The sequence below is a fragment of the Lepidochelys kempii genome, chromosome 1 (genome assembly GCF_965140285.1).
Source record: "Lepidochelys kempii isolate rLepKem1 chromosome 1, rLepKem1.hap1, whole genome shotgun sequence".
In the NCBI taxonomy this organism is placed as follows: domain Eukaryota; kingdom Metazoa; phylum Chordata; order Testudines; family Cheloniidae; genus Lepidochelys; species Lepidochelys kempii.
This window is the reverse complement of record NC_136380.1, coordinates 181,766,717-181,791,630: the sequence shown is the minus strand read 5'-3', so window position 1 is coordinate 181,791,630 and position 24,914 is coordinate 181,766,717. Positions and strand designations below refer to the sequence as shown.

At 37.1% G+C, this 24,914-nt stretch overlaps 1 protein-coding gene across 5 annotated transcripts in view; it reads left to right on the top strand.

Annotated features, from left to right (window-relative positions):
• Nucleotides 1-24,914, top strand: part of GBE1 (1,4-alpha-glucan branching enzyme 1) — a 303,019-nt gene that overhangs the window by 219,601 nt on the left and 58,504 nt on the right. The gene's annotated exons all lie outside the window — the stretch shown is intronic.

Genomic DNA, 24,914 nt, shown 5'->3' with positions numbered 1-24,914 from the left:
CTTAGTGTGGACTCATCCTAAATTAATTTGGTAATCACAAACAGAAGAGGGGAAGTATGAAGGGTTGGTGAAAGAATGAAAATAAAACCCATCTGGCTCATGATTTTCTTTGTTCTTATTTTGTGTGGATTTTATTTTAGTGAACAAGGCAGGTTGTTTGTTTGTTTTCCACCAGTTGGTGCTTGTTTGTGTGCGGCTCTTTACAATGGCTGCCAACTTCAGAATATAACGTTAATAATAGTTAGTTAATAATGGTGATTATAAACTCAACCCCTTCCTCCCCAACTGGGAAAATTTTCACTTTTAAGTTGGCTAGAGTAGTCAGATCAGTTAATTCACAGATGCATGTGCGCACACACAAAAATTGCATAAAGCTCACTTACTATACAAATAATCGTTCCTTTCCTTTTCGCTTTCTATATTCTTCTTATCCTTCTACATTCATCTTGAGTAGATCTGGGTGAAATTTCTCAACCAAAACTTTTTTTGCCAACTTACAGTTTTCGAGTGACAGCAAAACATTTTGCAAATCTATGTCAGTTTTGCCAATTCGTCCCTCTGGGTCATGGTGGAATCGAAATGTTTCATTTTGACATTTTCCTAACAAAATGCTTCAATTAGAAATGTCTTCATTAGAAATTACTTTTACTAAAAAAAACCAACAAAAAAAGCCTTTAAAATGTTTGAAATATAAACAAAATGTTTAGTGTTGGGTCAAACAAAATGTTCTGTTTGACCCAAGATGGTTTATTTTTCAGGATTGCCAGCAAATTGGGTGGGGGCGCATTATTCACCTGATCCTACTGTGTTTTGCTTGCCTCATACTGACTCTTCTATAATTTTGCAACCTTTCAAGAAAGTTTTTCTACAGAATGCTTTGTTTCTTCAAGACATTCTTTTTTGTTTGATCTGGCCATTTTTTGCCTACTACGGGCCTATGCAAAAGATGTTAAATTTGGAGTAGAGGCTACAGCTCTCATGCCACAGGGAGTAGATCTTCTAGCAGATGCTGTAGCTGTCACCATGGGACCAAAGGGTAGAACGGTGATTATTGAACAAAGCTGGGGAAGTCCCAAGATAACAAGAGATGGTGTGACAGTAGCCAAGGCAATTGACTTGAAAGACAAATACTCTGCTTTTTCATCTGTTCTCTCTCCTCTTTTCCGCTTGTGTCCTCCATCTGTACCCTTCATTTCTGCCTGATGTGCTGTGGTGATCTTGACATTGAGACCAGAATTCAGTGTTACTCCTCCTCTTCCTCCCCCACCTGCTATGGGATGCTGAGTGTTTTGAAGTTTGTTCAGGTAAATTAGATATAGCCTCCTAAATGTGCAAAGGTTGATAGCCCTGGATAATGATGATTAAAGGGGCTGATCTTGATGGCCAATTTGTGCTGGAAAATCCTAGTTCGTTCAATCTCTGGATGCTTGGGCCTAATGGAGGCCTCAGATGTACTAGGATACCTCCTTCCCAGGTAAATACACTTAATATATTATGCTTGCAAGTAGCTGTATAATATAGCAGTGGTTACAAAAAGAATTAAGGCAAAGGTGGTCTAGGGGAGTGAAGGGATTAAAATAACAGAAGGTACTGTTGTGGACAGTTTTACCTCATCTTGGGCAGATGAGCCAGTGAGCTATTAGAGAGTCTTTTTTCAGAGAAAATGAAAGCTAAAAGGTATTTTTACGCCCTATTGGATAGTTTGTCAAGCATTGCTTCATTCCTTAGTGGCCTATCCAAAAGAATGCAGCGTTGTTGGGTTTTTTTTGTTTTTTGTTAGGCCATGTCTTCAGTACCATTGTTAAAGTGGCACAGCTACAGTGCTGCAGCAAGATTCTAGCGTAGATGTTTCCTACAGGGACAGAAGGTTTTTTTTTTTTTCCATTGCTGTGACACCAATCCCTAATTTTGGCAGCTATGCTGTTTGCTCAAAAAAAAAAAAAAAATTCTGATGCTCACTCCAACTGAAAGGCAATTAGAACTCTTAAAACTCTATGAACAAAAAGACTTTTTAATTCTACAAGGTACAATATTCCAAAGACTTTTAAATAAAAATATTTCTCACTGTTCAAAGTTTTTTGATTGATAAAATACACAAGTATAATGGCTAAATTAATTTAAATTGAGTCAGTATTTAATTTGTGGAAACTTATTTTATATTTGGAACATCTGCTACTTCATTTGCAAAAATCAATAACAATCGACTCTTTGTCATATTGGTGACTGTAACGTTTTATGGCAGTTAATTTCCACAAAACAGGCTTCATCAACTAGTAATCCATTCTCATGCTTCAGGGAAAAATCTTTTCACTTTAAATTACCTTAAATAGTAGTAATAATTTGAGTAACTTCAGCCACAGTTTCTTATCTCTGCAAGACAAATTCATTCTGCTGGATTAAGTTTTTATTTGTATTTATATTTGTAGGTAGTATAGATTTATTTATTTATTTTTCTTTTGTTGTGAGAAACACCATTACTTACTATTAATATTTCTGGATTGATCCATAGGAACTTTACACAGATATTTAAGTTCATGGCTCTGTCCCAAGGAGCTTACAATACAGAAAAGTAGGGCATGCATAGTCAGAGTTTGGGGTTGCTAAACTAACATTCTATCTATTATGTCAGTTTGCTTATTACTATATTTGCTAATAATACTTTGGCATTACATGGAACTCTTGAAGGGACTGTGGGGCAGGAGGAAAATAGTGTCTTAGAGGAAAGCGAAGTAGCATGATTTATGGGGTTATGGCTGACGTTCCAAGCACTGAGAATTGTGTGGTAAAGGTATAGAGGTGTTTGCGCCAGAAGGAAATAGGGACGTTTCAAAGAAAGTGGAATTGGCAGAATCCAGGGCCAAAACAGCAGAAAAGTCAGTAATACTATATAGGTACCAAGTTAGACATCGGTAAGCCAATATTCTGCCAACAGAAATTTAGCTTCTGCTGTTCCAGCCAAAACAGTATTTTTTTTTATTTTGGTAAATAAGAACGCCAAATCAAAAGTTTGTATCGTCCACAAGTAGTTTATATCATATGAATAGCCAAGAATTGCACATACAGACCATGAAAATGTCTTGACTGAAAAATAATTGACATGTCAGACTTTCTTGACTATTTGTAGGGATTGTTTAGTTTTTTTATTTGCACGGTCATTCTGCATTTCAATATAGAGGTGATTTTAGAGAAAAATTTCTGAGCTTTGCATCTACTATACATTTCTCGGACAATTCTAGTACAAACTTTTTCTTAGGCTTAAGCAGAGTTCTTTATGAAAATCAAAGTTCACTTTTTCCTTTGAACCAACGACCCTTTTTGTTTTAAAAGCAGCACAACTTTTTTAAATATTGAAAGCTTCCTTCTACCAAGGCTGCAATATACATTTTCACTTGAGTTTTAAAGAAACTATAAAAGGCTTCCTAATTTGTTGTTGTTGAACTGGAAAAACATCATATAAGAACGGTAAGTATAAGATCCTAAACCCAATTTACATAATCTACAAAGATGACAGTTGCTATGTGAAAAGAAATGGAATCCTGAGCTCCAACCAAATTAACACCAAGAAGGTAAACTCTATGAAAAAAGTTTTACTGAAGCTAAAAATTGTACCTGCGAACAACATGACATTGTTTGCCTGCTATAACATCAATACTTTAAAACAAACAATGTGCATACCAAATACCTTGTCGTTAGAAACTGACACACACACACCCACACCCACACATATAAAAATAAACTACTTTATGGAGAAAAGTATGTTTCTTCTACTCTAAAAGTATTTGTTACAAGAATTGAAAACTGCATACTGCATTTAAATACCTGAACTTTAACTTTGATATTGTTTTCCTATTTTTATTCTTTTCATTTTAATTCTCATCTATCAACTTAATTTTTTATTCTTTTTTCACTAACTTTCTGTTTCACAAGTGAAACTAAATTAATCTCATCTTTTTGTCAATACATAAGTAAAGTAATTATAACATATAAACCTTTCAAATCCAGTTTGTTAAAGGGTTTTTTTGTTTGCTGAGTATTTTTGGCTGGTGCAGAAAGATGGATGCTTTACTCGCCCTCTCCCCCCCCCCCTCGCCCCTCTCTATTTTACCATGCCTTTTGTTGATGTTGGTGAGATGCAACTGACAAATGAGAACTTATATTCCAAGTTCTAAGTTGAGGCTGCCTCGATTCAAGATGTTCAAGTTGAATGCTGCCATTTCTGGTCCTCCCAGGATATTGTCCAGTTTTGCAAAGAGAAGGGTGAACCACAATTTGAAAAGGAATGGAAACTAGATAGAAGGGATGGTACCCAATGGTCATTTCCAATATGATTTTTCTTTGTTTCTTGGCAACTTCTTCTTGGTCTCATATCTTCACTGTCCAGGATTATCCAATTACTTGTTTTCCAAATGGCTTGTTTCTACTGAAAAACATACCTCTTCATGTGTGAGAATCTTGTTTGGACAGATGTTCTTGCTCTGGCTTATCGTGTGCCATTTTGTAGAAATTATTCTAACCAGAAGTTAGCTTTCGTCTCAAAATATTTAGAGAGAGTGGTTTTTTAGCCAGGTGGTCATTTTTTTCTGAAGTATTGCATTTCAGAATGTTAAGTCTGATGGCTATTAGTTTCTTTTCCTGACTGTGCCACTCCAGTATTGACTAGATTCTCAGGACTCTTAAGAGGAAAATTTAGCATATTCTCACTTGAAACTCTCCAAAGGGAATATACACAGAACATCCTTGAACTCACAGATGTGGAGTCCCTCTTAAATAAATATGGTAAATAAATAAGAGAAGCCCCCAAAATAACTCTTTTCCTGTGTCTTATCAGGATCCCAGTTTTCTATGTAGGTGTTGTAGCAAAAGGAGGTAGGTGAGACTGCCTTGTAATGCAAACTATTGCACGAATCGTATAAATCCAGATTCTGTGCCTCTCAAAGTTTTACGCCATAGTATCTGAGCACCTTCCGCTTCCACGTACTGTCATATGTCTGGAATTCAGTTTCTTGTCTGCCCCAACCATCAGAAGATATCAGCACCCCCAAGTGGTGCTTGTTTTTTCTAGTTTTGTGTAGCTATTATACAAAAAACCTGAAAATCAGTGGGTGACACATAAAATTGGCACAGAGTTTGGCTGATGACACTGTAAGTAGCTCTTAGAGTCTCTTCATCAAAAGGGAATGTTATTGGGAGACAAATGGCCACAATCTTTTCTCTAGTCTTTCCGCCTGATTACTTGAAAGATGGAGAATGGACTAATGTCACTTAGTTGTAGTACATCTTGTGAATCTTCAGAAGTCTTTAAAGCTGTTTCTTCTGAGTATTTTCTCATCAAAGATAGGAAGGAGAGAAAGATAAAAGGCTTGGCATAATGCAAAAAGCATATCTGCTAGTACTGTTGCTTTTTAGAGATAAAATGTGATAACATTCAATTAGTCCATATGTAAAATAGTTAAGATACAATATTTCAACATCTTCATTCAATGGAAAAATTCACCTTTAATTTCTCCCATCTTCTAACTTCATTAAAAATGTTTCCCCTTTTATTTTTTCCAATTGGCTTCCTGGTTTTAAATTCCCTCTCACTAAAACACTGTATCCTTCTCCCCAAACACACAATGAAATGTGAGGAAGGCTTCACAGCAGAATTGTTCTCTAATCTTACTCTCTTTAGCGAGTATTTTATAAATCAAGTTTTTATTTGCAGCAAAGATGCCGACAGCACCAATTTTGTGCTCTGTAAAGCCTCCTGCTTATTAGGAGGTATGTTTCATTGTAGTTTCCAAAGCTGTTGCCTGCCTGTTTATGGGCTATTTCTAAACCTGTTAAATTGCCTTTTTCTCTTTTGTCATTTTTTTCTCTCCCATCCATTTTTCTCAGTTGTGTAGACACTGATTAAATGGACACATGAATCAAGGCTGTTTTTAAATTACATTTGTAAATCTATTGTGTCTATCTACATACTTATAAGAGCCCCCATCATGGTAGCATTCTCACTAATTGCATACCATATTTTTCTTATACAAGATGGTAACACTGAAAGAGATGACTTTCTGGTTGCATTTTTCTAATCTTGAAACATTGGAAATTGCTCAAGAAGTAGCTTTGTACACTATAAAATGACCTAGTCTGTCTCTGATCCTACAGTTCAGTAACTAAGAATCTGGCTTCTGGGTTTTACTTTTAAAAATATGTTTGTCTCTGCTAGCACTCATAATAGGTTTAGGATAATTAATTAACCGTGGAATTATGGTGTTCTTGAGTAGTTTTATCTGCTAGGAGGAAAGTACATACTGAGCCAGATTCTCACTTCAGGCCTCTTTACACTGTTCTGATTTTTCTTTTTAATTTAGAATCAGTTTTCTTGGGATATAAACCTAATGTAACAAAGGCAATTAAACTCAAATGAATACTTTGTGAAGTCATAGAATCCATTTGCATAGGATCCACACTAATCCATTACAAGCCTGCTGTATCCATTGAGAGCTAAAGCAGCGCTGCAAAGGTAAGAATCCCTACAGAGGCACTACTTCCAGACTGCAGGTGAAACACTGATTGAGATGCATAATCTAGGTTTCAGCCTGTTCTCATTGGGCTATCTCACAGCAGTGTTCTCTGTCCATACAGATGGTGAACAAACGCTATATTTTTCAGCTTCTGCTATGCATATGCAGCTTTGAAAGTTGCATACACATTGTCTTCTGTTACTCCACCTCTAGCCATCTATTCGCAAAGCAAACTACTACCAGAGACATTGTTTCATAAGTACAGAACATTCCATTAGTGATGGCAAAGGTGTTATGGTGAAAGATACTAATGGATTCCACACTGAAGGTCGTTGATGAATAAACATGCACACAGGATCAAAATCTTCATAGAAGGAGTTAGAGATGCCATGCTGTAACCACACCCAGCAAAAATGCTCTGATAATGCTAGCGTCCCATAGAAACACCTGATTGCTGATCTCACAAAAGAAATTCCAGGCTTCAACCTACCACAGAAACAGTGGTCAGCATTGAACCATTTCAGAACACATTGCACCTCTGGAAGATGAGAAATAACGAAATGTGACTGTGGGCACAAGTCATGAACTGTTGACTGTATTGTAAACCAGTGCTGACTTCAGTCGTTTGCCAGTGACATCTCATCTGCTTCCGAAGCTGTCCATTGTCTCATTTACATGGGCTTGATCATTTGAATGTTGCTAATCACCTCTCTTGCCAGAAGACAATAACCCAGAAAATTGTTAAGGGTATAATCTGAGCTTTAGACCTTTCTAAGTTTCTTTTGTGTTAATGCACAAATAGAGCATTAATGGCTATGCCACCTTTCCAGACCATGCAGTCTGTGGGCAAGTCTACACTATAGCGCTATATCGGCACAGCTGCACTGATGAAGTTTCTCTGGTGAAGACCTACTATGCAGGCAGGAGAGCACTCTTCCCTCAGCATAATTACTCCACCTTGTTGAGAAGCATAAGCTATGTCAGCACGAGAGCATCTCCTGCCGACATAGTGCCGGTGTGGACAACGCAAAACTTGCTTTGCTCGAGGGCGGAGGGGAGGGCTTTTTCACACCCATGAGTGACATAAGCTGGATCAACTTAAGTGGTAGTGTAGACCTGCCCTGAGGGAAGCATTGAACTATTGGTTTCCATGGTGTAAAGTACAGATTCTGAGAGTGGCAAAAGAATGCGGTGTGTTTTAAGTGGTTGGATTTGTATATCTGTTTTAGTCCTGGAGAAAAGCTGCTTCGTCATACAAGACAAGAGTGCATCACAGGAAGGTAGTTGTTTAGTTTTTGTTTTACAAAAGGGCATTGCCTGTGTGCAGTTTACCACCTCTGTACAAAGGAACAGACAAATTAGAGTAATTTGTTGATTTACAAAAGGTATACAAGAAAATACCCAATTCTGTGTCACCGATTTGTGACGGTGACATGCCAGGCATCAGATTCCTCTGCCATTTGACAAAAGGGCAGCAATTTCATAAACAGCTACATTGCTAAATAAATATAAAATATAATGTAAAATCATGTTTATGGTAGATGTGATAAATGGAATGATCTTGCAACAACTTATATTGAACAATGACAAGCATCTTTTAGATGTTTACAAAACAGTAAGCACCATGTAAAAAAATTGCCTGTGGGTATTACTTAGTCATCACCATAGCAGACACCAAATGGGAGAGAGTGAGAATATAGTCTGGAAAAATAAGACTCTAAAGAGAGAAGCAGAACAAGAAAAGTAGTAGAACCTTGATATCTTGAAAAATTCTGAAAGAAGAGTGGGGGAACCAGAACCAAGGGACACACAAGGTAACATTTGGTACTCTTGCCATGTTTCTCTCCATACATATATACATACATATATAATACTTGTTTTTATTTATATTAAATTAATTTTTATATTCATAATTATTACCCATAAACAGCACGTGTAAACTACAGTTACATGCCAAGAGGGCATTAAATCCAGCTACTCGAGAAATGAGTTTTGAACAGAGGTTGTTCAAAAATAAAATTTTAATTCCTTGGGAAATTCTGACACTTTTTGCAATTTGGAATGAAAACATATTCAGTGAAAACTCAAAATTTTCCTGTGGAATGAAAATTCGGAAAAAATTGTATTTTGATGCAAGTCAAAATGAAATGCATCAAAGCAATAAAAGTGAAGTGAAACACTTGTAGCTTTATCAAAACTAAACAAGAACACTGAAATGTTTTATTCTTTTTTACTTTTTTTCTTTTGACAATTTCTTTCCCATGCTTTCTGTTTCATTCTAGATTCTAGAAGTAACTTCTTTTGTGAGACAAATGTTTTTACCACCTGCTCATATTGCTCCTATTGAAATAAATTAATTGACAAGGGCATATTGAAGGTTACAATATAGATGCCCAATTTTATTTGTTGCCCACATAGAATGGGTCATTTGTTGTTTTATACATATGGCTTTATTGCACTCATGTTTCAGAATCTCATAGTGTCTCCTTTTCTCTAGCATTGAGTGATACCTATGGAGGGAAGTATGACTTCAAACTGGTCATTTTCTATCTCAGCGATGGTTTTGAGCTTTGTGTTATATAAAATTAAAATATTTTCTCAAAATATGGATTTGGGCTTTTTGTATACTTCCGACAGCATCTTTTTACAGATGATTAATATCCATTAACTTAGGCTTGAATAAAGACTGGGAGTGGATGTGTCATTACAAAAAGTAAAACTATCCCTCCCCCACCCTGTTCCTCACACGTTCTTGTCAACTGCTGGAAATGGCCCACCTTGATTACCACTACAAAAGGTTTTTTTTCTCTCCTGCTGGAAATAGCTCACTTTACCTGATCACTCTCATTACAGTGTGTATGGTAACACCCATCGTTTCATGTTCTCTGTGTATATAAAATCTTTCCACTGCATGCATCCGATGAAGTGAGCTGTAGCTCATGAAAGCTTATGCTCAAATAAATATTAGTCTCTAAGGTGCCACAAGTACTCCTTTTCTTTTTGCTGATACAGCCTAACATGGCTGTTACTCTGAAACCTGTCATTCTATTATGTTACACTTTTTTTGGTAAATTGCAATATTACTTACAAAATGCAAATGAACACTTCAAAGTATAATGAATAACTTGCTGGTCTATACTTTTTAAAAAGTACATTATACAAAGATTTGACTATGTTCAAAAATACTTTGACATGATATATAATATTTGCTAGAGTGGTAGATGGCCTGGTTATCTAGTTTTTTTGTACAATGTATCAAGTACCTACCCTGGAAGAGGCTTTAGAGTGTATTTATTAACATTTTAGTAACACTTGCACATCTCACTGGAGTGAAGTAATTGGCCATGCTACAATTCCATGTGTGACAGACTGAGATATTCCTGGGTCAATTTAACTCAGTTTTGTACTGTAATTTCCATGTTGGATTCGGACACCCATCTTGTCTTATGTGCTGAGCTAATTTCTAATCTTGCCCAAGGTAAAGTTATGATGTTGTATTCCAGTCAGCTACCCTTCCCAGGAAAGGTGCTTGACACCTGCTGAAAGCACTATCCGTGAGAAGCCACCAAGAGTACGTCTGCACAGAAAGCATTGTGGTGAATCTCGGAGGTCTACAAACTGTGGCTCACGGGGCTCATGCTGTAGTGCTCAGGCTCTAAAGACTTGAGGGGGATGTGGGCTTCAGAGCCCAAGCTCCATCCTGAGCCTGAATGTCTACACAGCTATCTCTAGTGCTGTAACACAAGCCTGAGACTGTAGATGGGGCTCTAAGACTTGCTGCCACAGGATCCTGCTTGCTATGTAGGCATGCCCCAAGACAACAGTGTGTGTTTTGAGCCTGTCTTCATGGTCATCCACATGGAACAATAGAAGCCTGACTGGGGGAGGGGGCTGAAGCTTGTCAGCCTGGGCACAAGGCTATAAGGGGAGAGTATTTGAAAGGGCATCTGTGCTCTGGGATGTGGGGTTGTCCATCGCCACATGCAAGAAGAGCAAGCTGGAGATAGAGCAGCGAGGAGGGATTCTGCCTAGCCTGAAATACTGATAAGAGCTCAGACTCACAGAAACGGTGAGACCAGATTTTGGTGGTAGGGGGGTGGGGGATTTCAGGATTTTGGTTAATTTGCAAAGATCTGTTACTCTAGTACTTTATAAGAATAAAGTGGTTATGAAATTCCATTGCTAAGCCTGTTTTCCTTTCCTGTCACATTGTCCCTGAAGGGGTTAAACTAGAAGCCAGAGTGCTCATAGCTAGGTGGATCTATGGGGGGGGAGGGAGGGTCCGAAAGTAAGGAGCTCAGGAGGTCTAAGTCTCTGGTTCTAGGATCTGAGGCTGCTGAATTGCTCTAGAGATCCAGAACTAGGAACTATGACCAGATTCAATAGTTGGGGCAACTCACAACATATTGGTGTTGGTCCAGAGAGGCCTGGCCAGATTGTAAAACCAGGAATGGCTTGGTAACAGTCTACCTGATTGTTTTTTTTAATTAGTGTTCTGAGTGACAGTATACATATATTTTTAGGTTTGAGTCTAGAGTAGTGTTTTGGTTTTGTTGCTTTGGTCTGATGGTGGTGATGGCTGGGAGTGATTTTTACTAGGGCTGTTGATTAATCGCAGTTAACTCGTGAAATTAACTAAACAAATTAATATTGATTAAAAAAAATTAATCCTGATTAATCACATTTTTAATTGCACTGTTAAACAAGAGACTACCAGTTGAAATCTGTTAAACATTTTGGATGTTTTTCAACATTTTTCACATATATGTTGTATTCTCGGTTGTACTTGAAATCAAAGCATATATTTTGATTACAAATATTTGCACTGTAAAAATGATACAGAAGAAATAGTATTTTTCAATTTACCTCCTACAAATACTGTAGTCCTGAAAGCGTAACTTACAAATGTAGATTTTATTTTGTTACATAACTACACTCAAAAACAAAACAATGTAAAACTTCAGAGGCTACAAGTCCACTCCGTCCTACTTCTTGTTCAGCCAATCACTAAGACAAACATGTTTGTTTACATTTACAGGAGATAATGCTGCCCTCTTCCTATTTACAATGTTACCAGAAAGTGAGAACAGGCATTTGCATGGCACTTTTGTAGCCGACATAGTAAGGTATTTACCGTTTGCCAGGTATGCTAAACATTCATTGCCACTTCATGCTTCAGCCACCATTCCAGAAGATATGCTTCCATGCTGATGACACTCGTTAAAAAAAAATACGTTAATTAAATTTGACTGAACTCCTTGGGGGAGAATTGTATGTTTTATGCTCTGTTTTACCCACATTCTGCCATATATTTCATGTTCTATCAGTCTTGGATGATGACCCAGTACATCTTGTTCATTATAAGAACACTTTCACTGCAGATTTGCCAAAATGCAAAGAAGGTACCAATTTGAGATTTCTAAAGATAGCTACAGCACTCGACCCAAGATTTAAGAATCTGAAGTGCCTTCCAAAATCAAGAGGGACAAGGTAGGGAGCATGCTTTGAGAAGTCTTAAAAGAGCAACACGCTGATGCGAAAACTACAGAATCCGAACCACCAAAAAAGAAAATCAGCCTTCTGCTGGTGGCATCTGACTCAGATAATGAAAATGAACATGTCGGTCCACACTGCTTTGAATAGTTTATGAGCAGAACCCATCATCAACATGGACGCATGTCCCCTGAAATGAGGGTTGAAGCATGCACATCTGGTATGTAAATATCTTGCGATGCCAGCTACAACAGTGCCATGAGAACACATGTTTGCACTTTCAGGTGATGTAAACAAGAAGCGGGCAGCATTATCTCCTGCAAATGTAAACAAACTTGTTTGAGTGATTGGCTGAAGAAGTAGGAGGACTGAGTGGACTTGCAAGCTCTAAAATTTTACATTTTTATTTTTGAATGAAGTATTTTTGTACATAATTCTATATTTGTAAGTTAAACTTTCGTGATAGAGATTGCATTACAGTACTTGTATTAAGTGAATTGAAATATATTGTTTCTTTTGTCTTCTTACAGTGCAAACACTTGTAATCAAAAATAAATATTAACTACTACTTGGTTCTGTAGTCTAACTGAAATCAATATATTTGAAAATGTAGAAAACATCCAAAAATATGTAAATATATTGTATTCTATTGTTTAACAGTGCAATTAATTGCAATGAATTTTTTTAATCGCTTGACAGCCCTATTTTTTACATACAGAGGCATTGTTTTAATTTTGCTTTCTTTTTTGCTTTTTTTTTTAAATCCCTTAGTGCATTGTGGTGAAAGCTAGTGTATGCTGTTTTGGTTTGGGAAAAGCCAGAAGCTGTGTGTTTGTTGATTAGAAGGTTTTGAAGCAGTGACTTCATTGATACTAAGTATTTCAACCCTGAGGCTTAGACCGCTAAACTATTCCCCACCTGCTATTTACCTGACACAGATTCTACTCTTGGATTATGAAAAACGTACAGTCAGAGAGGATTTCTCTTTATTTCACCTGATAAGCTTTAAGGTGGTCCCTAGCACATCTGGGGCACTAGTGTATTATAAATAATATTGTTCTGGGTACTTTATTCTATAAGACGCTAACAATGGCCACCATTAAAATGAAAAATGGACCTGGTTAAGGGAAAGCCAATTCTCTCCTACACTACAATTAAGTAAATCATCTTATCCCTTATAAATATCCCTATTTTAAATGTTTTTTTAAATCTATAAAACATTTTTCAGGAATAAGATAATGTAAAAAGTCAACAATTGGGTATATTATTGCCTTTTTTAATAAAAGGGTACATAAGATATCTGTGAACTTCAAACCGAGTACTCTTCATGTCTGTAAGAAAGAAAAACATAATTATAAAATACAGAGTATTAGAAGAAATCATAATAGTTACATCTAGTTACATTCGAGTATAGCTGGGACACGGGAAGTGGCGGGTTGCCTTGCATATAACAAAGTATTAGCAATCAGATGGGAAGCTAGCTTACTGACAGTTTGGTAGAAATTAGAACGGAAAGGAATGACTGCAGTTCCTCCTCCCCGCTCCCCCCCCCCCAAAAAAAGTTATACAATAACTTCAAAGATCTTTAAAAATATATTTTGGTAAATTTAACTGTTGCATGAGGAGGATGTTACTTACATTCATTACATTCATTACATTTCAATGCTTGGGTTCTTTTTGGTTGAAACTGGGTTTACACAATTTTTGTACCAGTGGAATGATTTCAGTGAAGGATGCCTTTCTTTTCTTTTCTTTTCTTTTCTTTTCTTTTCTTTTCTTTTCTTTTCTTTTCTTTTCTTTTCTTTTCTCTTTTTTTTGTCTTTGGGTTTTTGTTTTTTTGCTTGCTTTTATTGATTTAACTGTAACAATATAACCCCTGGTATGAATGCAGTTATATCAGTGCACCAGTATTGTTCATTCCTTTTCCTTTATAGGAATAAACTGGACTGGTGTACTCACCTTTATATCAATACAACTGCATACACACTAGGGGCCTTGTACTACTTTAACTATGTTGGAATAGTTATCACAAGACAACCTCTGTGTAGACAAGCCCTATGAGTGTAAGTTCTTTTTTCTCTTTTGTCTTTGTGGTGTTCTAATGTGATTGATTTGATTTGAGGGCAGGGAAAGAAGAGTTCCCATTCCTAGTGTTTGAGTGCTTTTGTCTTCATTGTTACATTTTGTTTTGGTGTGAATGGAAAATAGCTCCATGTGGGGGAGCTTATCTGATAACTCTAGTAAATGGGTACAGAAGAAGTTGTGCTAATGGGCTTTAAGGTTCTAGGAAGGGGAAGCCAGTTGCAAAGAGAACACTTGAGCAGGCTATCAAAACTTTTTTTGAGGCGTAACTGAAGAACTAATGCATGGAGATAAAGGACTCAGCAAGTTGTGTATATGGCCCATTTGTGTTTCTGCTTAGAGGCACTAGTACCTATGATCAGGCTGGGCATTTAGTCTAAGGTAATCTTGTATGTGCAAGAGAACATCTGACCTTCATTGTAATAAGTTGTAGTAATCTTCCTCTTACTCTGCTGACAATCTTCTCACCCATATCCAAATGTACTTCACTGCCTCCCAGTCTCTTTCAACATGAAGATGGGGATGTTAAATTTGAACCTTATGATGCTACAAGTCTTCCCCCTGCCTACATTGCATCCCTCACTTGTGCACTATTTTTTCCACTGGTCTGGGCCCACTTCTCACTCTGTTATCACTTTCCTTTGTACCTCCTTTTCATGTGCTTGGAACCAAATGTATTCCTCCTTCAAATGACTCCTGAAACTACCCCTGTTCTGCACTGTCCATTGTTGTCTACTCTTCTGCTGTGTAGTTTGCCTCCTTCCTTGCTTCATCTTCATCTGTCCTTCCTTTCCTTAATGCTATATTTTGTCTGTCTTCACCTTGGTCTGATTTTAGATTGTGAGCTCTCTTGGCCAGGAATCATGTGGTTGATCAGTCATCTGTGAAGTACCATGAAAAGTCATGATACTATATAAGTATTTGTTAATAATAGCAATGAAGTAGGAGCTTCATGTGTGAGGTTTTTTGGTGATATTTTAAAATAAAACTGAGTATAATTTTCCCTATTGGTAATTTTGAAGGTCTGTTACTTCATGAATATTTATATGTTCATGAATCCTGATATCTGTCACTTGGGATGTTCAGAAATTTTCTGCATCAAATACATGACAAATATAATGGCTCTTTTTAGTCAATCTGGAGGAGTTTGCAAAAATATCTGATAGGGTTGTTTTACACATTTTTGCACTGAGTTTTGAAGCTCCCAGACAGCTTTGTTGCTTCTCAATTTTGACACCTATTTCAGTCCTCTTTGTAGTTTAATTAAATATAAGGTGGATCTATAGGCCCCACATGCAAGGTGGTGGTATTTGAATTTGAACTGCTTTCTTAAATCAGTCCAAACTTTAATTTTCAACTTCCCAATTTTTGTGCTGTTCCAGTTAAATACATTCAAAGAGCTGCCTTAAGTAGCTTTGGTACTACAGCAACAACCCAAAAAAAACCCACCCCCGACAATAGTTGTCCTTTAATTTTTATTTTACATTGTTTCAGAGCCAAAATATTTATATAACTTTTCTGAGCATTTGAGTTTCTTCCTTTTTGGGAGGGAGTCGGGGTCTTTCTTCCTCCTCTTCTATATTTTGTTTTTCTCATCCATAAATATCTGGCCCCATTGAAGCCAGTGACAAAACTCCCCAATGATTTCAATAGGGCCAGGATTTTGCCTACAATATATTGATCAATAGACTTCCCTGGGTTTAACTCTCCCTTTTAGAATCCATTATCGATGAAATTATGAAATGCTAGATCAACATTTTGTGTTGTGCGGTACATAGAAGGAAATATTTAAAATCTCTGTGGTCAAAACTTCAGTTCATAATATTTTTTCTCAACATCTATCACTTCTCTGTCTAAGACATTTGCAATTTAATAACATAAATGATGTGGAATGTTTCCACCATATGTTCTTTAATATTTCAGGACTCTCTAGAAAGTGAGTTTTAAATAATGTATGCTACATATCTACAGGTTTCAGAGTAACAGCCGTGTTAGTCTGTATTCGCAAAAAGAAAAGGAGTACTTGTGGCACCTTAGAGACTAACCAATTTATTTGAGCATGAGCTTTCGTGAGCTACACTTAAGTGATCTGTAGCTCACGAAAGCTCATGCTCAAATAGACTGGTTAGTCTCTAAGGTGCCACATGTACTCCTTTTCTTTTTGCTACATATCTAGGCACTAAAAGCAATGAAGACGTGTTAATTTGAAAGCCATTGCTGTTAGTAAGATGCGTTTCCACAAGGCATTATTTATTTGGAAATAATGATCAGGACGCTGTTGTGGTATAAAAATGTCAAAGCAGCCCAAATAGTTCACATTGCTACTCTAATTCATAAATATTCCATATTGAAAATGTATGAGTAAAATAGCTTCTGAAGTATCTGCAGAAAGATTGGGGGAAGCTTTATTTGGGAAATTATTAGTCTGGACTCACTAAAATATTCTAATATAACTCTTTGCCCTTCATTATTAACAGTGAATATTATTATCTATGTCCCATTCTGACATCTAATGCTCTGCTGAATATTATTAACATAAAGTATTTGGTGATAGAAGCCTCCAAATAAGTGTGTTAAAGTTGAAACAATCTTTTTTTTTTTAAATTAAATGTTATTTTGCCATGTAGGTCTATTACACTTTAAATGAGGCAGCCAAATTTTTGTTGCATCTGGGTTTATTGGAGAGTAGTAGAAGACACTCTGAATAATGTCTAGTCAGTGGAACAGCTGCTGTTGACTTCAATGGACTTTGGATCTGGCTTTGAGGGATTTTCTGCTATAGCTATGCCGAGTCTATTTTGCCATGTAAACAAGCCTTAAGTCAGTGGTCCTCAACCTTTCCAGAGTACTGTACCCCTTTCATTAGTCTGTACCCCCAAGTTTCACCTCACTTAAAAACTACTTGCTTACAAAATCAGACATAAAAATGCAACAGTGTCACAGTACGTTATTACTGAAAAATTGCTTACATTCTCATTTTGTCTGTATGAAATTTTAATTTGTACTGACTTTGCTACTGCTTTTTATGTAGCCTATTGTAAAACTAGGCAAATATCTAGACGAGTTGATGTACCCTCTGGAGGACCTCTGAGTACTCTCAGGCGTAAACAGACCCCTAGTTGAGAACCACTGCCCTAAGTCACCTGGCGTCCCGACGTATAGACATTATATAGAGTATAGATTTCTCAACAGAATTTTTTGTACCTCGGCTGATAAAATGAATAGTGCAATTATAATTACCTGGAATATGAGGACTGAACACTTTTCCTGGCATGAGTTTTGGGGGTGGTTTTGTTTTTTAATTCCTATGCAAAGCCAGCTATGAAGTGGCTCAGTGATAGGAGACGAATTAATCAGAAATAGAATATGAGAAACTGAAAAGGGATTGGGTGTAGGACAAGATTTTTTTTTTTTTTTAGTGGGAGGGGGGAAGGAAAAACTTGTGATGGTATTGATTAAGACAATCTAATAACTTCTCCCCCAGTAGAGTCTGACAATGAAGGTAGAAATGGGAGGGCTAATAAATAATAATTCTTATACCACAAATGAGAAAACACAAAGCTTTTTTTTTTTTTTTTTTTTTTTTTGACTGCAGAAATCGTAGATTGGGGATGAGGGGAGAAGGGTGACTAGTGAATTTCAGATACATTAAAGACATGACAATGTCTTGTCCTGAACAATGTAGCACCTTCGTCCAGTAAACTATTAACTATAACTTTCAGACTAAGCCTGATTTACACATGGGTGCACAAGAACCCCCAAGCAAGCTACACATACTTTTCAGCAGTGTTCAGTGCCCATAACTAGGATAGATAATGATGTCCACAACAAATGCTGGAGAATTGCAAAATTTCATGTTTTGAGTTACCAATTAATAATGTGATTTGACTTAATCTGGTAAACAAGTTTAAATCAGTAACTAAAGCATGGGACTAACATTATTTATTAGAGCAAAAGGAGTTCAGAAAAAAATATAAAAATTGAAATAAAATATTTGAAAAATAATAGAAAGATGTATATTGGGGTAGGAGGAGAAAAACCCTCTATGGAAAGGACTCAAAGCTGTAGTAAGCAGAATAACTAGTTATACCTCTAGACCAGTAGTTCCCAAATTTGTTCCGCCTCTTGTGCAGGGAAAGCCCCTGGTGGGTCGGGCCGGTTTGTTTACCTGCTGCGTCCGCAGGTTCGGCTGGTCGTGGCTCCCAGTGGCCACGGTTCGCTGCTCCAGGCCAATGGGAGCCGCAAAAAGTGGCGGCCAGTATGTCCCTCGGCCCGCGCTGCTTCCAGCAGCTCCCATTGGCCTGGAGCAGTGAACCGCAGCCACTGGGAACCACGATCGGCCAAACCTGTGAATGCGGCAGGTAAACAAACCGGCCTGGCCCACCAGGGGCTTTTCCTGCACAAGCGGCAGAACAAGTTTGGGAACCTCTGCTCTAGACAGAAAAAGTTAAGGGAATGGCAACTCAGATCTGCAAAAACACAAGAGGTTAGAGTAGGGGAGCATGTGTTTTTCTGAAATATTTTTGCTGTAATGTATATCTACACACAATGTATGTTAAATATTTACATCATTCAACACATGAGACTAGTTTTCCACCATGCTCAAGAATAAAACAAAATAGTTTCTCAGATATGCAAACAGTTCTTTTGAATAAGAATGAGAACACTGATATCCATCATACCAATAAGCAGAATTTACATCTAACAAAAGCAGAATTGAAGAATAACAAAGAGAGAGAGAGAGAGAGAGGCTTTCCTACTACATTATAGGGTTTGGTGGTTGGGGGTTTTTTTGTTTGTTTTTTTTTCAAATTTTAGCAGAATTTGAAACTGTTGTTCCTTTTACCTTCTAAATCAAAAAATTTGGGAAGGCCAGGGAATCATTACAGGCTGAGAGAAATATCTTTAGTGTCTCTGTCTCTCATTTGCTAAATGGTTTTGTCGGAAATAGATTACAATGAATATGATTTGCAGAAAGTATTTTAGGAGTACTTGAACTTGAAAAGTGCTGTGATCAGCAAAATGTTTAAATTTAAAAAAAAATTTAAGAATTGCGGACTGTAGTATATGTCAAAGAAATTTGACTCACTGGTAGAGGGGAAGTGTTTATAACATCTAAGCAGAATTAAACATTAGCTGCATTTATCTAAGCTGACACCCTGTGTACCAAAACATAGCATGATGGGCTTTGAAATAGCCAGTATGTTAAACTGGAAAATAAGACTGATGGACCTTTTAACAGTAGAACAAATATTCGATTAATACAACATCTTGCAAGAGCGCAGACTTCTAAGAATTCTTCAACAGGGAATAGAGACAATAACCTGTGAAGTCTCTTGAATTTAAATATCGTCTTTGGTATGAGATACAGCAAATGGTCTGATAATGGTTTCTTTGCATTAACCTATGTATGCCTGCTTGCCTTTACTACTGAATGAAAAATACCACAGATCTGTCTGCTTTGACAAGTAAACATTTATTGTAAGTGACATGTATTTCAAAAGGATCTCCTTTGGAGGACAAAAGGTCAGTAACAAATAAATGCCATTTTTAAAAAAAGTATCAAAAGCAATAAAAGCCAATGTTCCATAAGCAGTTTTGTGTTGACAGTGTAATTGTGTGCACACATGTAGTTGTATATTATTTTTCTAGAGCTGGGCAGGGAACAGTTTTTCTGTCCCATCAAAATTTTTAAGACTTCAAAATGTTTTCCTTTTACATATTACACAAAAGAAAGATCTTTGTGGATATCTTTTTTTTTGTGGGCGGGAGATGAAATCCCACACCCACACACCTGACAAACCAACTCATGGACCTAGAATAGGCAATAGTCCAGTTATTCGGGTATTGATCTATGATGTGAGAGACTCGGGTCCAAATCACTGCATATAACACATGCAAGGTGAGTGCCCTGCCTGTTGGGCTATTAGTTATTCTGAGATGGGTCTCTTTCTTTGACCAGCAGTTCCAGTCTGGGCCTGCAAAAAAGTTATGTTCAAAATGACCTTCTCTCCAACAAAGTTATGGTTTTTATGAATCTGCATTTTCTGACAAAAAAACATTTTGCCAAAACATTTCTGAGTTTTAATTTCTTCAGTCTTTTTCTTATGTGGCTTTTTTATGTTTGATTCATTTCAAGGATTGTATTTCAGTATTAGCTCACATTATTAATTGAAATTTCCCCCTTTTTAAGCAATTTATTTTAATAAATCAAGGTATAATTTTAGATTATCTCCTTCAAATATGGACATAATTAACACATTCTTTGTACATAAGCAATTCATATTACTTAGGATGTGCAACAGACACTATCCACATATAGAGATATGTAGATCTGACCCATAAGGCAAGCAAATATGTAGCTTCTAATTTGGGGTGAAAGACACAGTGATGGGACAATGCTGTGAGAACCCCCACTCCAGGCATAAACTGCTCCCAGCTACTTGCAACTAAATGATACTAGCCAATATCTCTGGTCCCAGACACAACCCTAGGAACCTTCCTCTTGCAGTGTCTAGTTAAGCCCGCTGGATGCTGCAAGCTTATATGAGTTCTTCAATGTTACAAAGAAATTGATATGTACCAGGCTGCTTATCCCAAGGGGAGTCTCTGACATGTTTCAAACCAAACACACTGCTTCAGGTAGAATAAACAAACACATTTATTAACTATAAAGATAGATTTCAAGTGATTATAATTCAAAGCATAACAAGTCAGATTTGGTCAAATGAAATAAAAGCAAAACTCATTCTAAGATCTTAACACTTTCAATGCCCTTACAAACTTAGATGCTTCTCACCACAGGCTGACTGGTTGCTCTTCAGCCAGCCTCACCGTTTGATCAGTGCTTCAGTCACTTGGTGTGGTGCCTGTAGATTTAGGTGGAAGAGAGAGGAAGAGCATGGCAAATGTCTCTCCCTTTTATCATGTTCTTTCTTCCCTCTTGGCTTTGCACCACCCACCCCACCTCTTTTTCAGAATCAGGTGAGCATTCACCTCATCGCAGTTCCAAACTGACCAAAGGAAGGATGGTGACTCCCTCGAGAGTCCAACAGATTCTTTTGTTGCTGTCTAGGGCAGCATCCTTTGTTCCTGTGAGGCTGGGCTGGGTTTGTTCCATACACACCCTGATGAGGTGTGAACTTCCTCTCAGCTCTTGTAGAGTTTTTTCCTGGGCTTATTTTAAGCCATGAGGATACCTTTTTCAGCCTCATAATTATATGCATGAAATTATAACCTATAAGATTACTGTAACAATTACTATAACAACCATGCTCAGTGCATCATGAGCCTTCCAAAGACACCCAACATGAAAAACTTTGCATTGGATACTACACAATCATTTTATAAAGATGAACATGGGGGTGTAGGGTGTTTCCCCTGAGGTACAGATCATCACAGATAGTTCTTCTAATTTTGAGGGCCAGGAAGAAAAGTTATTAATCAATCCAGGCATATCTGTTCTCTCTACATCTTCCAGAATGATCTGCAAAGAAAGTGATTGGGACAGGAGAAAGCACCCTTGATGTATAAAGGGATGTGATGAATGTATGGATACATGTTGAGCAAGAGATGCAATGGAATAAAAAATACTGGGGAGGGGGGGGAAGGATTAGCCAAAGGTGTGAAGGGGAGAGCCACTGACTAGATGGTACATGCAAAATATGTACTGTCAATAAAAAGCCCAGAGAAAAGGGAAAGGTGTGGCTTTTTGCCTCAATTTAAAATATGAAGTAGATGAAAACAATTACTTACTCTTGTGAATAGGAGTCGTTTCACTGACTTAAGAGAGCACTGATTTAGACTCTTGGGCCCATGCTATTCAAAGGTACTTGGTTGTTGCTGCACTCAGCCTTGCAGCTCCTAACTGATTTAGGTGTCTAAACCTCATTTTCAAAAGGGGTTTAGGCACTTAGGAGACTTAGGCCTTTTGAAATTAAGATTGACACCTAAATCAGTTAGGCGTTGAAAGGTTCAGTACAGCAACAGCTAAATACATTTAAAAATCCAGGCCTACATCTCTGGAGCAGAACATGTATTTATTTGACAGCTGCATTTTAAATTTTAGCTTCTTTTTTCACTGTTTGATTTTTACCCTTTTGGAGTGTTTATCAAGTAGTTTTTGCATCAAGGTTGTTTTTCTGTTTAAGAAATACAAAGTAATTGTCTTGCCACCATCTGCTTTGTACACCAAATATATCGTACAACAGTTTGGAGAGACCTGCTCTCCCAGTATTTGGGCCTAGACCCAAACCCTTTCACACACATTTTAAGGGGAGGTGACTTGGGAATTGACTTAAATGAGAGGGACTCCATGTGGGAGAAGAAGTCTGCCTGCATGGAGCTTATGACAGTGGCCTAAGCTGATATTACCATATTTTTAAGGAAATGTGGAGATGTTTTAGTTCTTTAAGTATACTAATTAACAGACTGGAACAGACTTGGTAACAAAAATGAAAAAAAAAATTGATGTGTGAGACTTGTAGAATATTTTGATTTTATCTTACCAAGAGTATCAGAATGTCTAGAGAAAACGAGGATTAGGGTAGCAATCTTTTGAAATGTTTGTTTTCTGAAAAGGATGTCACGAGCAACAATATCTGACTTCACATACTTCAGAATTCCATTTAAAAAAAAAAAACCTTTTTACCATTTATGTAATTTTAAGTTCCCTTAAGCACTTATTCTATGCTACAATACATTGCTGCCCCCCTTTTTTGCAGTTATATTCTGTGATCCCACAAAACTGCCCTTTTGTCTTATCAGTTTAGTTCTGCTCTTTAGGAGACGGCTGGTGTATAGAACTGCTATCAAAACTGTCTGAAAAGGAAAAAGATCAACGCAATTTTAGCAGCCCCTTGGGCTTCAGCCAAGCACTAACCAGCACCAGCTAAAGATTGCAAAATAATTTATTTTGAAGGTTTAAATATATTTATAGTTTAATAAACAAATGCATCAATGGGTAAATTGACAGCACAGTGAATATGGCAGTAATGCACAGGTCCCGTTAGAATTGTGCAACTGATAATTTGTACACATCAGCTTATCCCTTGGTGTCAGGAAAGAAATGTATAATATCTACAGCATGTAGGCAATGGTGCACTTTAATTAATTCCTTGGTAAAATTATTATGCATTACAGTGTAGAGAAACAAAGCAAAAACATTCACTAATCAAAATGTTCAGTTAACAGAGCTTTTTTCCCTGATTAGTTTCATTGTCTTGCATTGCATCACTTATACCAGTTGGCTTGTTGTCAGTTTATAATTTGGACCTTCATATCAAACAGCAAAAAATTAATTACAGGAAAAGAAATCTCAATAGTACTTCTGTGCGTAGAGGTTTTCACAATTACTCAAACATGAATATTGCTGTATGTAGAAGAAATGAAAACTGGAGGGGGTGACCTAGCATATACTTTACTGGAACCATTCATTTTAATATACTTTAGTAATTTCCCTTCTCCAAAACGTAGATTTTAAACCTCTTTTCCCATACATAGATATTCCTTAAAATATTGAAAAGCTTCTCAGAACTTTTGTATGTGGTATTAAGATTGCAGTAGATTGATGTGACTACCGGACCACACAAGTGCTATGAGTTCCTATGGAGGCCATATGCTGCCTATATTGATAGTTACCCCTGGTGTTCACATAGTGCTTAAAGATCTACCCTCCCCAGAACCCAGTTAGGACAACTAATGATCAGGCTCATGGTCATTAAGACAATGTCAGTCGAGCTGTAAATAATTTTGAGGGCACCATGAAACCTGAACAGGTCTCCTGGTCTTAGTGATGAACTGTCCACCACAGAGAACAAGAGAATTTCCTACCATTTCCACCTCTTCCCAAATCCCTTTATTTAAAAAAAAAAAAAAAAGGGGGGGGGGGGGACGACTCTCCTGTTTCAGCTACCAGAATGCACCTGATACAAGAATAATGGGAAAGGCTGGGGTCCACCTGTACCACCTCTGGCAAATAGCAGCATTGCCATCAGCAATTCCATGTGGTGTAGAAAATCCCAAAACACAAATTATTATTTAAATTAAAAGAAAATATAATGGCTGGGAGATCTGTCCCTCACTTACTAAGGTCATGCATAGCATTATCCCAGTCCTGGTGGTGTACTAACTCCCATAGTCTTTGTGACCCTATCCAGAGTCTTTGAAGGAATGTGTGAAAATGACATAAAAGGAATTACTGAAATTTCGCCAAATATCTACACAAGCTCTAGTATACACTGTGTTTTGGTAGGGTGGCAGGGAGGAGGAAACCAAACAATCTCCTGGATACTTAATCTCTATGTGCAGCAACATCATCTGCATTCCACAGTATGTGACACCAGGAAGGCCTGGAGGACATTTCCAAGGGTGGCAGATGTTAATGTGGGTTATCAAACAGGCTTGTGTGAATTTTCATGGTTCAGGCTATAGGAACATTAGTTTGGTCCAAGAAATGATTAAAAGAAAAAAGAGACAACTACAAAAAATATATAGGAAACTCTTTTGCAATATTATCTGCATTAGAGATGTGCAAACACGTGGCAAATTGAATTTCATGTTGACAAACATAACCATTACATTTCACATTTGGCTTAAAACCATGAACAAAAATATGAAATAAATGGATCAGAATCACAGCAGGACTTTGACAATGACCTTGGAATAATAGCGGACTGCACACAAACTATGTTGACAATATGGTGAGGAAATTAAAAAAAGATACTGAGATACTGTTATAAAAGAGAATATGCATCTAATCAAATTTAATATTCTCTTTTAAGAGCCAAATTAGGATATTCTCCAGCTGCGATCTCCCTATTATTTAAAAGATTTTGG